Genomic DNA, 12214 nt, shown 5'->3' on the forward strand with positions numbered 1-12214 from the left:
CTTTTCAAAGCAATTTTGAGTGGTCTGCTCAAAAAAATGTCAGTGTATGAGGTTCCTGAGACTCCATTTTTAAAGTTATCAGGGGGAAGGGCAGGGGTTTGGGTGGGTAGGAGAGGTCTAAACAGGGGTCACTTTATAAAGTGCTCCAAAGCTTTAGGTAAGTATTTTTGGGAGTGTCCTTGTCAGCGGTGTCCCTCAAGGCTCACTTCCGCTTCACTCTGCTGTGTCCCATAGGGTGCGTGCGCATGCACGTGTCCAGCCTTAAAGGGCCAGCGCGCGCACCCGAAAGTATGTCTAATTAGCCCATGATCACCCTGGACAATAAGAAGGGCCCTGCCCCTTCCTTCATTGCCTAAGCATTGTTGTGTTTACCCGTGTTAGTCTTTGCAAATGGTCCCTTAGTGATTTCCAGTATTGCCATACCTGCTACCTGTATCCCGTGCTACCTTGTTCCTGTGCCATAGAGAGTTGGAGTTGTGTTGTGCCGTATACTACGCCTTCTGTGTTAAACTGCGCCTGGTGTCTGCTGCCAAGGTCCCATCCGAGCCTGCCATCGCTACTGTCTGAATTATCACAGGTACCCTTATTTGAACTATAGACATTGACTTGGTATCCTGTTGGCCAGCTGCTATCCCGCTACGGCCCAGCGGGTCCACGCACCCACCGTGACAGTAGCACACCATATCTTGCTTTTGTTTTTATGGAAATTGGCTGCTCAGACTTTTTGTGTCATGGGTCAAACGGGAACCAAGGAAGGAGTTGTGTGGATATGGGATTAGAGGAGGGTATGGAAGGGAGAACGGTCAGGAAAAGTAGGGCATATGGATCCATTTCATGCTAAGTTGTAGGTAGGTTTAATCCGCCACTTAAAGGGCTTGAACAGAAAAGCAAAAAGCACGGCGCCACATAGTGCAGGTCAATGAGGTTTAAATGGAATATTGAACGTGGTCTATTATGCTCACCACGATAGTGCTTGGAAAAGGCAATGAAAAAGTCCACAGGTGCTGCTGCCAGGATCCAAACCGGTAAACCAAGTGGTCACCGCTAGTTAGAACGTAAAGAGGTAGTGGGAAAAGGGAGGATCCTGTGAGGCGCTGCTGCGTGGTTGTTGAAGGAACTCAGCGATGGTAGACAGAATGATATAAATAAATATGTTTATTGAAAAACATTAATAATAATGGCTACGCGTTTCAACGCTGTACTAGCGTCTTCCTCAGGCCGTTAAAATGACATACAAAAGAAGTTGCTTATATATCAACGAAAATTTGAGCAAACAGGAAGGAAAAAAGGGGAAAGGTCAAAGAGTGACTGTGACGTCATAAAACAATTTTCCGATATAGATGTTATTTATGACGTCACAGTCACTCTTTGACCTTTCCCCTTTTGACCCTTTTTTCCTTCCTGTTTGCTCAAATTTTCGTTGATATATAAGCAACTTCTTTTGTATGTCATTTTAACGGCCTGAGGAAGACGCTAGTACAGCGTTGAAACGCGTAGCCATTATTATTAATGTTTTTCAATAAACATATATTTATTTATATCATTCTGTCTACCATCGCTGAGTTCCTTCAACAACCACGCAGCAGCGCCTCACAGGATCCTCCCTTTTTCCACTACCTCTTTACTTAAAGGGCTTGTCCAATTTTTATTTATTCGTAGAATAGGTCATTTAGAAATACTTCTTACATACCCATCTTATAACCGTGTAGTACACCCTGTCACCGTAAAATGGTACTGACCACCGATTAGTCATGTGTAATGCATCTGCAGGCAAACTGAATAGGACTAAAACATGGCGTCAGTCATGTGACCACACACACACCTCATGTGACACCCAGCAATAGGGTAACATGGCATACATGTGTTGGGGCAACAGGGGACACATTCATGGGCGCCATAAAATGTCCACCTGTCCCTAGGTGATGTCATGGAGCTGCTCCTGTAGGTAGAAACACTCCCTGCTCCACCAGTGCACTCAACTGTGTCTTGAGGATACAGGTACAGTTGAAACCGGGACATGCCAGCGGCCGCCCAGGACAACGGGGCACCGCCCAAAATCTGGTATTGTCCTGCTGGATTTGGGACGGTTGGTTGCAACTGAAAATTACTGGTCTCCTATGAGGCTGGTAAAACAAAAAAAATCCCGGTCAGGCCGGTCGAATACCAGCTAGATGGCAACCTTATGTGTGGGTGGTGGACCACATGAGTAACGCCATCTTTAGTCCACTCCGTTCTCGTATAGATGTGTTATTGTTGAGTAATCTGTGGACTATATAATTTTGTATTTATTTTTTTAAAACTGGGTATTTGTAAATCTTTGAGGTTGTGCGATGTTATGAATTGTTCGTGGTTCCAGAATGTGGGCGATATTCAATGCCACCTCCCAGTAGGAGACGGCAAATTTTGTAGTCTTGTAAAGGGAATTAAGAATTGGTTCTTGTGTGGATGAATTGCCATAAAACAAACCAGAGATCCTTCAATTTTTAAGTGTAGAAATAATTCTGGTGTAAAGACGTTCTGCCCATTTTCCGTTAAAGAATTGTCCCGCCACCGAGAAGGCACGACTTTGAAGCTGAAGGAAATTAAAGGGGTGTGCGCTCAGAGCTCTCAAAGCTTGACAGGTAAACGTTTTTTTTATTTTTTTTCCGTCCCAGAATGAACTAGATCTCAAAAAATGTGGCCTTTGCCTTGTTAGTACCGTATTCTAAATTGCGGAGGAAGGGTAAGTGATGAAATGTTGATGGCGGGGGCGAGCCCTATTGGTGCCCCAGGTAGAGGGTTTAGAATGTGTCCCACCACCCTTGGTCCCTAAAGTACAGCATGAGTGCTGTTGAATGGACAATCATTAATTTAATTGCCCCATGTTTTACCCCACATTCTCCGCCAATCTTAAGAATGACTATTTCTAATACATACTGCCCATTTCCTGCCACCCCTTTACCCTTCACACATGCAGTTCTCGAGGCAGTGCCGAAAGGCCACCCACTTATTTTTAATATGGTCTATGGGCTTCTGCAGCTCTCACCTCAATATGGTCCTGGTAGATGGAGTCAAGCACATGCCACGATGGGCGTTTTTCCAGGCGCTCCATTACCCCTTCTCGCCGCAGCCATGTTTAGGATTTCCATTTTGTTTTTTTCCTCTCCACCTTCCAAAAGCCCAAACTTTTTAATTTTTACATCGCTATAGCCATATGAGGGCTTGATTTCTGCAGGTCAAGTTGTAGTTTTTCATGGCACCATTTATTGTACCATATAATGTACTAGGGAACAGGCAAAAGATTCTTTGTGGGGTGGAATGGGGGGGGGGGGGAACGATTCCTCCATCGTTTTTGTGCTTTGCCATTCACTGCAATAAAAACAACGTTAACTTTATTCTGCGAGACAATACTATTACGGCGATACCAAATTTTATATTTTTTGTTTATTTTGTTTATATTTTACTACTTCTACAAGGAAAAAAATGACTAAAAAATGTGTTCTGTGTCGCCATATTCTGAGAGTCGTAACTTTTTTTTATTCTTCTGTCAATTTGAGCGGCCATTGTTTAAAGATGAGTCTCATGAGCTGTTTGAAAGAAGGTTTTACAGGAGAAACACATCCTGTCTACCACAGGGACAGGATATAGGCAGGGCTGCCATCAGGGCAGTACTGGTGGTACTCCCATCAGGGACCCAGCCAAAAACAGGACAGGGCCCATCCACCCGCCGTCACTGTTCACCGCCGCAGCCCAAAGTTAATTTGGGGAAAGGAATGGGCCTCATATTGCAGAGCCCGTTCCCTTCTAACTAACTTTAGACTCTCTTCTTCACAGGACGGACGCTAGGTAGCATCACGACATTATGTGCGACAATGCAAATAACGTCATGACACTACCCAGCGTCAGTCCTGTGAAGAAGAGTCTAAAGTTAGTTAGAAGGGAACGGGCTCTGCAATATGAGGCCCATTCCTTTCCCCAAATTAATTATGGGCGGCGGCAATGGACAGTGTGAGCGTGCCTTATGGCGGGCGGACGTGCCGGCGGTAGTGCGAGCCCCGGTTTCCTTTTTTTGCCAGGCCCGTTTCTTTTATTGTCCGGGCTTGTGTAGCAGGTCCCTGTTGTCCAGGAAGATTAGGCGCCTGAAGAGAAGAGGCGCCCAGAGACCGAAGCTTAAGAAAAAGGAACCGGGAACAATAAGTACATAGGGGGTCTTAATTTTTTGGGGGTGGGGTCTGGTCTGTAAATTAACTTGGGTATCTGATTGGGGGTGTAAATTAAAGGGGTCTGGGGTCTGAATTTTTGGATCCAGTTGGGATTTTGAATTAATTTAGGGGTCTGGTCTGGGTCTAAATTACTGTATGGGTTTTTTTGGGGTGTAAATTAATTTGGGGGTCTGAATTAACGTATGGGTCTGGGGTGTAAATTAGTTTGGGGGTCTGAATTCATGTATGGGTGGACCTGAGGGTGTAAATTAATTCAGGGGTCTGGTCAGGAGATTGAATTAATATGGGGACCTGATTGGGGATGTAAATTTAGCGGTCCGAATTAATTTAAGGATCTGGTCAGGGGTATGAATTCATTTTGTATCTGGTGTCTACGCAGGTGACGTGTGAGGAGGACGTGAAGAAGACTTTGTCAAGGTGCGCCGCGGCGGTGGAAGATCGTACAGTCTGCAGGAGCCAGAAGCAGCCGCTCACACTGCAACTTGGTGAGTCAATGTGCTGTGTAAAAGCAGCTGTTTCCGTGCAGTACTTTTATGTTGCCCACCTGTCTCCCCCATACCCCTCCACAGAGCCCCTGATTAAGGGTTCGTATCCTCCCTGGCCCCACTACCGCCCCTGTCACTATTGGTCATCTCCCCCTGCCACCTACTCTCCCCCTTGTTTCCTGACAGCCCCTGCCAGTCTACTGCCTCTGCTGTGACCCTTCAGAGCCACTGCCTGTTTGCGTCTCACCCCAGTCCCCTGCCCACCAAATCCCGTCAACAACCCTCCCCCCCCCCCCGATAATTGGGGGTGTCTACCGCTTTGACTGTATGGGGCCCAGAAATTTTCTTATGGCGGCCCTGGATATAGATGACCTCATGAGATCATTACGGATAAAAGAATATGTAGGACAGGATATAGATAACATCTTGTGATATTCTAGCCGTAATTGAGCAGTAAAGCCTTTACTTATACAAAAGTGATGTCATTATCTGATTGGTTGATGTGTTTTAGCGGAAAGCATGAAGCTATAAGTAAAAATTGCAGAATCTGCACGATGCACCTACATTGCGTGGCTATGGATTATTCTCCGGCCGTATATTGAATTACTTCTATTATATATTTGATAATTGATCTACCTGTGAGAGCAACTCTATCACTAAGAGGGTAATAAAGTATTAAGAAAACGCATGTTAAAAATGCACAGTGTGAACCCGGCCTAAGCATTTTCTTAAGTTGAGTCCTCCCAGAACCTCAGCAGATGTTTCCATGGTTCGCTAAGGCCTCGTGCACACGACCGTAATTTTTATCTGCAATTTCGGATCCGTAATTGCGGATAAAATATTGACCCATTCATTTCTATGCCTTCCCATGTATTTACAGATGTATGTCTGGGCTGTAGAAATGACCTGCAAAAAAATAGGACATGTCCCTATTTATTTTTTGCATTTACGGACCGTGCTCCTATACTTTTTAACGTGCGCACATTCCGCAAATGCAGGTGACACTCCACTGCCTGTCCGTGCAGTCCTTACTGATCGTAAATACTGCACGGTCGTGTGCATGAGGCCTAAGGGATCCTTTTTACACCGGCCCATTTTGGCCATAACAACGAGCGCCGATCAACAAGACCGCTCGTTGTTCGGAGCTCGTTTAAATGGGGAGGAGCGTTTGTTCCTGGGATCGCTCGTCCCCGTACATTTCTATCATGTCGGCAGCACATCGTTGTTCACGCAGGACAACGATAATATGTTCTGCTGCAGAAACGATACAATCAGTCGAAGAATGAGCGTTTGCCCGTTCACCGGCTGATCGTTGTGAACGCTCGTTTGCCCAACAATTGGCCCGTGTAAAAGACCCCTGAGACACAGGTGATTTAATTTGTCTCATTACATCAGTAGCCGTAGGTCTTCTCTCTATCGAGATCTTCAAACATGTTCAGGTTCCTTGAGGACTTGACTACTAGAATCCCACCAATGTGACCTTTGATAGACATGTCCGAATGTGATCGCTATTGTAGAAACACATCTTCGAATTGTTCTCATTGGGAAATACTTTGATTGTGGATAAATGAAACCCTAAGGGTATGTTGACACAGTGTTTTCAGGTGGATTTCGGGTCTTAAACGCCTCGAAATACGCCTTGAAAAATTTTCAGACGTTTTTTTACTTACTCTGTTTCATGTATTGATGTGTCACTGTAACAACAAGTTACGATCACCGCAGCACCAGCAGAATGCGGAGTCCCCGTTGCTTTTGGCTGTCTGACCACAATGCCACATAATGCTACAGTCGGTTTTGGTGGGTGCGTTTGCCTTCGTTTCCACTAGGTAAGCAGGTGTGATTGTTCTCGTTGGTATGGTATACTATGGCAGGTAGTGCCACTTTGACACAACTTTTGATTCCAATAATAAGCCACTCGATTATCTCTTCGGTACTTGGTTGGAAAGCTCCTTTCACTGGAGATTTATCAGAGATTTTAATACTCGTCCTTCTACCCATAGCTACAATTAAATTTTTTAGGGTGGAGTTCTCCTTTGATTTGGAATTTACGTGTAGTGGAGAAACTTTGTATGTCTTTGTTGTCAAAAGGAATACTGGAGCTAGGCACAAGGGACAGGAGAAACATGCCTTATCCAGACGGCCGGGTTTGGTCTGTGATATACCGACCGTGTTTCGGCGGTCTTTCCCGGACCGATCACCGTTCAGGGAGCCGGACTCTTAGCATCATAGTTATGTATGATGCTAGGAGTCCTTGCCTCCCCACAGGAATACTCTCCCATACTGAAAACATGATTACAGTATGGGACAATAGTCCCGCGGGGAGGCAGGGACTCTCAGCATCATGGATAACTATGATGCTAGGAAGCCGGCTCCCTGAATTATCGTCAGTCCAGTAAATACTGCCGACACACGGTCCGTATATCACAGCCCAAACGTGGCCGTCTAAATAAGGCCTTAGGGAATGTTTTTCCCCAGGGTGTAATTAAGATTCATAGGATCCCATAGCAAAGACGGGGTCTGGCGAGGTCAGTAACTTGTATTTTTCTACTCCGATTATCTGTTCAAAGATGTCAAAAATTTACACGACTGGGACTCGCGTAATGGAGAAAATATTAAAGTTCACCCTGGAGATCAGCTCCCTTTTGACTGGTCTTGATAAATGACAATGACTGTTGAGATAAAGTATATACGTTCCCATAGTGACCTTTGGGGTAAGGAAGAGACTATGTTAAGGCAGTGTCAATACAGTGTTTACTTTTAAATAGGGAAAATCAAAGACCTTATTCAGATGGCCGTGTTCGGTCCATATCTATGACGGGAATACTGTCCCATAGCGTAATTATGTTTTCAGTGCGGTACAGTATTCCTGCGATAGATAACTATGATGCTAGGAGCCCGGCTCCCTGAACTGTGGTCGATCCGGGAAATATGGCTGAAACATGTCATAGGCCTTCTTCAGACGGCCGTGTGTGGTCCAAGTCTTGTTTTGAACTTGTGATAAATTCCACTAGAAACCAATCAGATTTAGCATAGGTACTCAGTAATAATAATAAGTAGATAATGAGCGAACTTTTTGGCTTTATTTTGCCCTCACCACATTACACTCCCCAACCCACATGTTCTCCACGTTCCTTCAAACCCCGGGTTGTCAGATGCGAAATAAAAGCCTGGTAGAGTGAAGCGATTTCCGGGATCCCCACTCACATCAAGCATGTCTCGACCATTACAATGTCCATTGATGTGACCAAGAATAACAAGACAATCGAGACACACCAGCCAAGTCGAAATAGATCACCTGCCCCATCTGTGCGAAATCCCAATTACCACCTATAAACGCTCTGTGGTTCGACATCTGGTAAATGTTGCTAGGGCCTGTATACCTGCTCTATCGAGACGGACTACTTCTTCGATTTCAACTTGGTTTAATAAGATCCAAGAGGTTATGAGGATGGAGGATCTTACCGCTTCTCTGAGGTACACGTGCCAAGTTTCTTAAATCATGGCGTCACTGGCTCTTCCAAAATTTGCCGGAATACAGATCCTGTACGGGGTGAGTGAGCCCTATTTTTCTCTCTATTTCTTTTCCAAGCCTTAGACTTCCACCCCACCTAAAAAAAAAAATTTCTCCTTCTCCCTCCCTGGGTGTCTCTGGATTTCTTTTTTTTGTTTGAGATTCACTGTTCTATGGTGATTGACTTTATTTGATCGCTCAGTCTATTGGGTTTTATGGAGTATACCACTACTCGTTCATTGGCTGATCACTGCCCTGTTTACAAACACTCGTTCATCGGCTGACCGTATCAAAGGAGCAAAAGAGCGCCGATCAACGAGTATTACGAGTATATGGTAAGTGTTAAGGCTGGCTATGATAGAAACTTGTCAGAACATAGGGTATCACAGTTTTCTGCATACGGGGCTGCATAGCTTTATCCATTTCCGAAAGCGCCAGGGAACGTGAGCTTCAGAACTGGATCATGGAGCAATGGAAGACGTTGTCCTGGTGAGATGAATCACATTTACATCATGTGAATGGCTGGGTGCATGTGCGTTGCTTATCTAGGGAAAGGAGGGCACCAGGACGCATTATGGGGAGAAGACAAGCTGACGGAGGTAGTGCAATGCTCTGCTGGGAAACCTTGTGTCCTGGCATTCATGTGGTTGGTACCTTGACATGTACCACCGACCTAAACATTGCTGACGACCAAGTAGACCCCTTCATGGCAGCGATATTCTCTTATGGCAGTGGCCTCTTTCAGCAGGATGAGTTCTGCCACACTGCAAAAATTGTTCAGGAATGGTTTGTGGAACATGACAAAGGGTTCAAGGTGTTGACTTGGCCAACAAATTCCCCAGATCGAAATCCGATCAAGTATGTGTGGGATGTGCTGGAAAGACTAGTCCGATTCATGGAGGCCGCACCTCACAATTTACAGGATCTGGTGCCAGAAATGAGTGTCTCTTCTCAGGACATCTGTGCTACTTAATTTAGGGGATTAGTGGGATTTCCAGTTTACGAACCCCACCAATGAGATCCCAGTTTTTGGGTTAGAGCTAGAAGTACTCCCTCCCCCCCCCCAAATTATTTTTGCTCAATAAGCCTGCCCTTACATTGTCCACACGTTTTGGGTGGACTGCTGACAAAGATATTGTGTTCACCTCTGCCCAATATTTTTTTTGTTAAAGGGGTTGTCCAGGCACGGGGCTTTTTTTTTTTTTCCTTTTTTTTTTATACTGATGACTTACCAAGCCTTCTGCTTCCGGCATCGACCCTTGCATAGCTTCCGGTGACCGGAGGCAGCCGGAGTGGTTGATCAGTGCGGGTTCCGCGTGTTGGACCCCCACCGATAATATACTGATGATCACTGGAGCGAGAAAGGGGTTCTAGGAAAAAAATGCTCTAGAATCAGGGAGACAGCGCTATTCAGGTCAGTAAACCAGTCCAACCTATATGACCTAGTGAAGCGTCCTCTTTAATGTTTTTTTAACCGTTTTAAATTTAAAATGAGTCAATTACCCATTTGGTATTGGGACACGAAACACTGTAGGGTAATCTAGACGTTTGTAAACCTCTCCCACACACCCTCTGGAGTCATTGTTTGGGGGTTTTTGTGTTATTGGGGTTATACAGGAACCTTTTTCCTTTCCCCCTTTTTGATATTTCCACTTCCCTAGTTTTTTTTTTATTTATGCCAGAAGATTCTTCTTGCCATATAGGCTAGGGCAGTGGTTCTAGCCATAATCCCGTTTCAGCAGATGCATCTGACCCCAAAAAAATCGACCACTTTCAGTAACGGTTGAAATTAACCCAAAATGTCTCCTCAACAAGAATTGTGATCTAGCCAGATAACAACGATCTGACTACAGACATAGAAACAACGTTAGGTTTTGTATATCGTGGCCTCCCACGTCTCTTATCTTCCTCCTCCTGAAACGGTAGCCTACGTCTTAACATTCTGGGGATTAAACACTCTTATCTGGTCCTTTTGTATTGATACCCGTATCACTTTAAGATCAGAAGAAATATTTTCCAGATCAGATGAGTCTCGATTTTAGATGGTGATAATCATTGAACGTCATTTAAATCTGAAGCAGAGGAAGATCAGGATGCCACGGTTTTGTCTCTGTGACTGGATGTAGACGGAACAGAGAATTCCAACATAGCGGATGTCTCCTCTTTCAGTGACGGGCCTTCTCTCTGACCACATTATCCGTAAAAAAAAAAAATTGCGCTTGTTTTTATTTGTCTTTGTAAGGCAATTTGGTATCACAAATGTCACTCATACTTGGTGATGTATAAACCATTTTATTATTTATAAAAGCCAACCTTATCACTCTAAGGCCTCATGCACACGACTAAGGGCTTTTACATCCAATATAACCCAAATAATACTGCTGCATCTACGAGGGAGACCACTTACTTAAAGAGGATACCCCAGTTTATCCTGGTTCTGACATGATTGCAAAGAGATACATGCCAGGCAAATCATCACAAGAGGCCACCCACGGTTTAGTAGGCAATGTAACGTCTATGGCCGCGGACCGTCGTCCTGAGAGACGCTGGCACTCTCTTCCTGATCCGGACACTGTCTCCCGCAGGGCATCCGCACGTGCACGGCCTTAACAGGCCAGTACGCGCACAGTTGCAGAATACTGCAATCAGCCCAGAATGCTTCGGGACTATAAAGGGGGCTCTGCCCTCTCGATCCTTGTCTGAGCGTTGTTGTGTTACCTAAAGTTTGTCATTGCAAATGGTCTAGTGTTTTCCAGTTCCCAGTGTTACCCGTTCCTGCTGCCTGTACCCGGTGTCCTGTGCTACCGTGCCTCTGTGCCGTCAAGAGTTTGAGTCGTGTTGTGCCCTCCGCTGCATCTACTGTGTCGCACCCCACCGGGTGTCTGTCTACTGTCCGAGCCTCATCTTAGCCTGAATCTACCGCTACTGCCTACATTGCCTCAGGTACCCTTTCTGAACTATAGACTTTGCATTGTACCTGTTTGGCCAGCTGCTATCCCGCTATGCGGTACGGCCCTGTGGGTCCACACCCTGCGCCGTGACAGGCAACACCCAGGCTGCCCTGCCTACAGAGCTTCCTGTCCCTACCTGGTAGGCTGGGGATAATCTTCAGTTCAGGTGTCGTCGAGAAGGGTGAAGGGGAAAATTAGTCTTAATTTTTTTTTTTTGGGGTTAACTTTATTCCTAACCTTTTGGGTGACTTTTCAGAATAAGTTGTCATGTGTGTACATGAGGAATAACACTATTTCTGGCCGTTATATGAGCTGTATTTATTATCAGTTTTCCCTTCTGCAGGCTCTATTTCTAAGTCTCAGTTTTCGCTGAGCTGGTAGGTGGAGAGTAATTGTTATCATGCCTTCTATACACTGCACACAGAGAAGAAAACTTCCTGCTCTCCTATCTCTATCTATCATGTATCTAGAAGGGGCAGCATGGAAAAAGAGTATACAGCAGAAATGAGCAGTGTAGCTGTGAATCCAGCACTGGGGTGAGATAGAACACTTACTAGAAGCTGCCGCAGTGTCTGTGTATCTCTCTCACACTCTGCTCATACCTCCACTATATATTTGTCCCAAATGTTCAGCCACCATCTATTAAACACAAGAGTGGCATAATAGGCTGCTGGAGTACATCACATCCATATCATTGGCAAGCTGAATTAAAGTCTCCAACTCGCAGATAACGGAATTGTCTAGATGTGAAATGTTCCCCCACAAGAATGCTTTCTTCGTGTAGATAGTTTATTTTCAGTTTTCTAGCACTTTGGTTGCCTCTCACGAGAATAACCTTCTTCACTTCATAGAGTTGTAAGAAAAGATGCTCCAGAATTGTTATATCATGGGGATTACAATTGTTTACTAAAAACAGGAGAGGAGACCGGTCTTCTTTAACTGTAGTGACCATTCTAACCCACCATTCTCATTGTCTACTCCAAAAATCAGGTTTGTTGCAAGTGATCGATGTTCTCTGTCAAATGTCATGCTGCCATAATGAGTAATCAAAAACAACAACCTAAA

Source organism: Rhinoderma darwinii, chromosome 11, assembly GCF_050947455.1.
Source record: "Rhinoderma darwinii isolate aRhiDar2 chromosome 11, aRhiDar2.hap1, whole genome shotgun sequence".
Classification (NCBI taxonomy): Eukaryota; Metazoa; Chordata; class Amphibia; order Anura; family Rhinodermatidae; genus Rhinoderma; species Rhinoderma darwinii.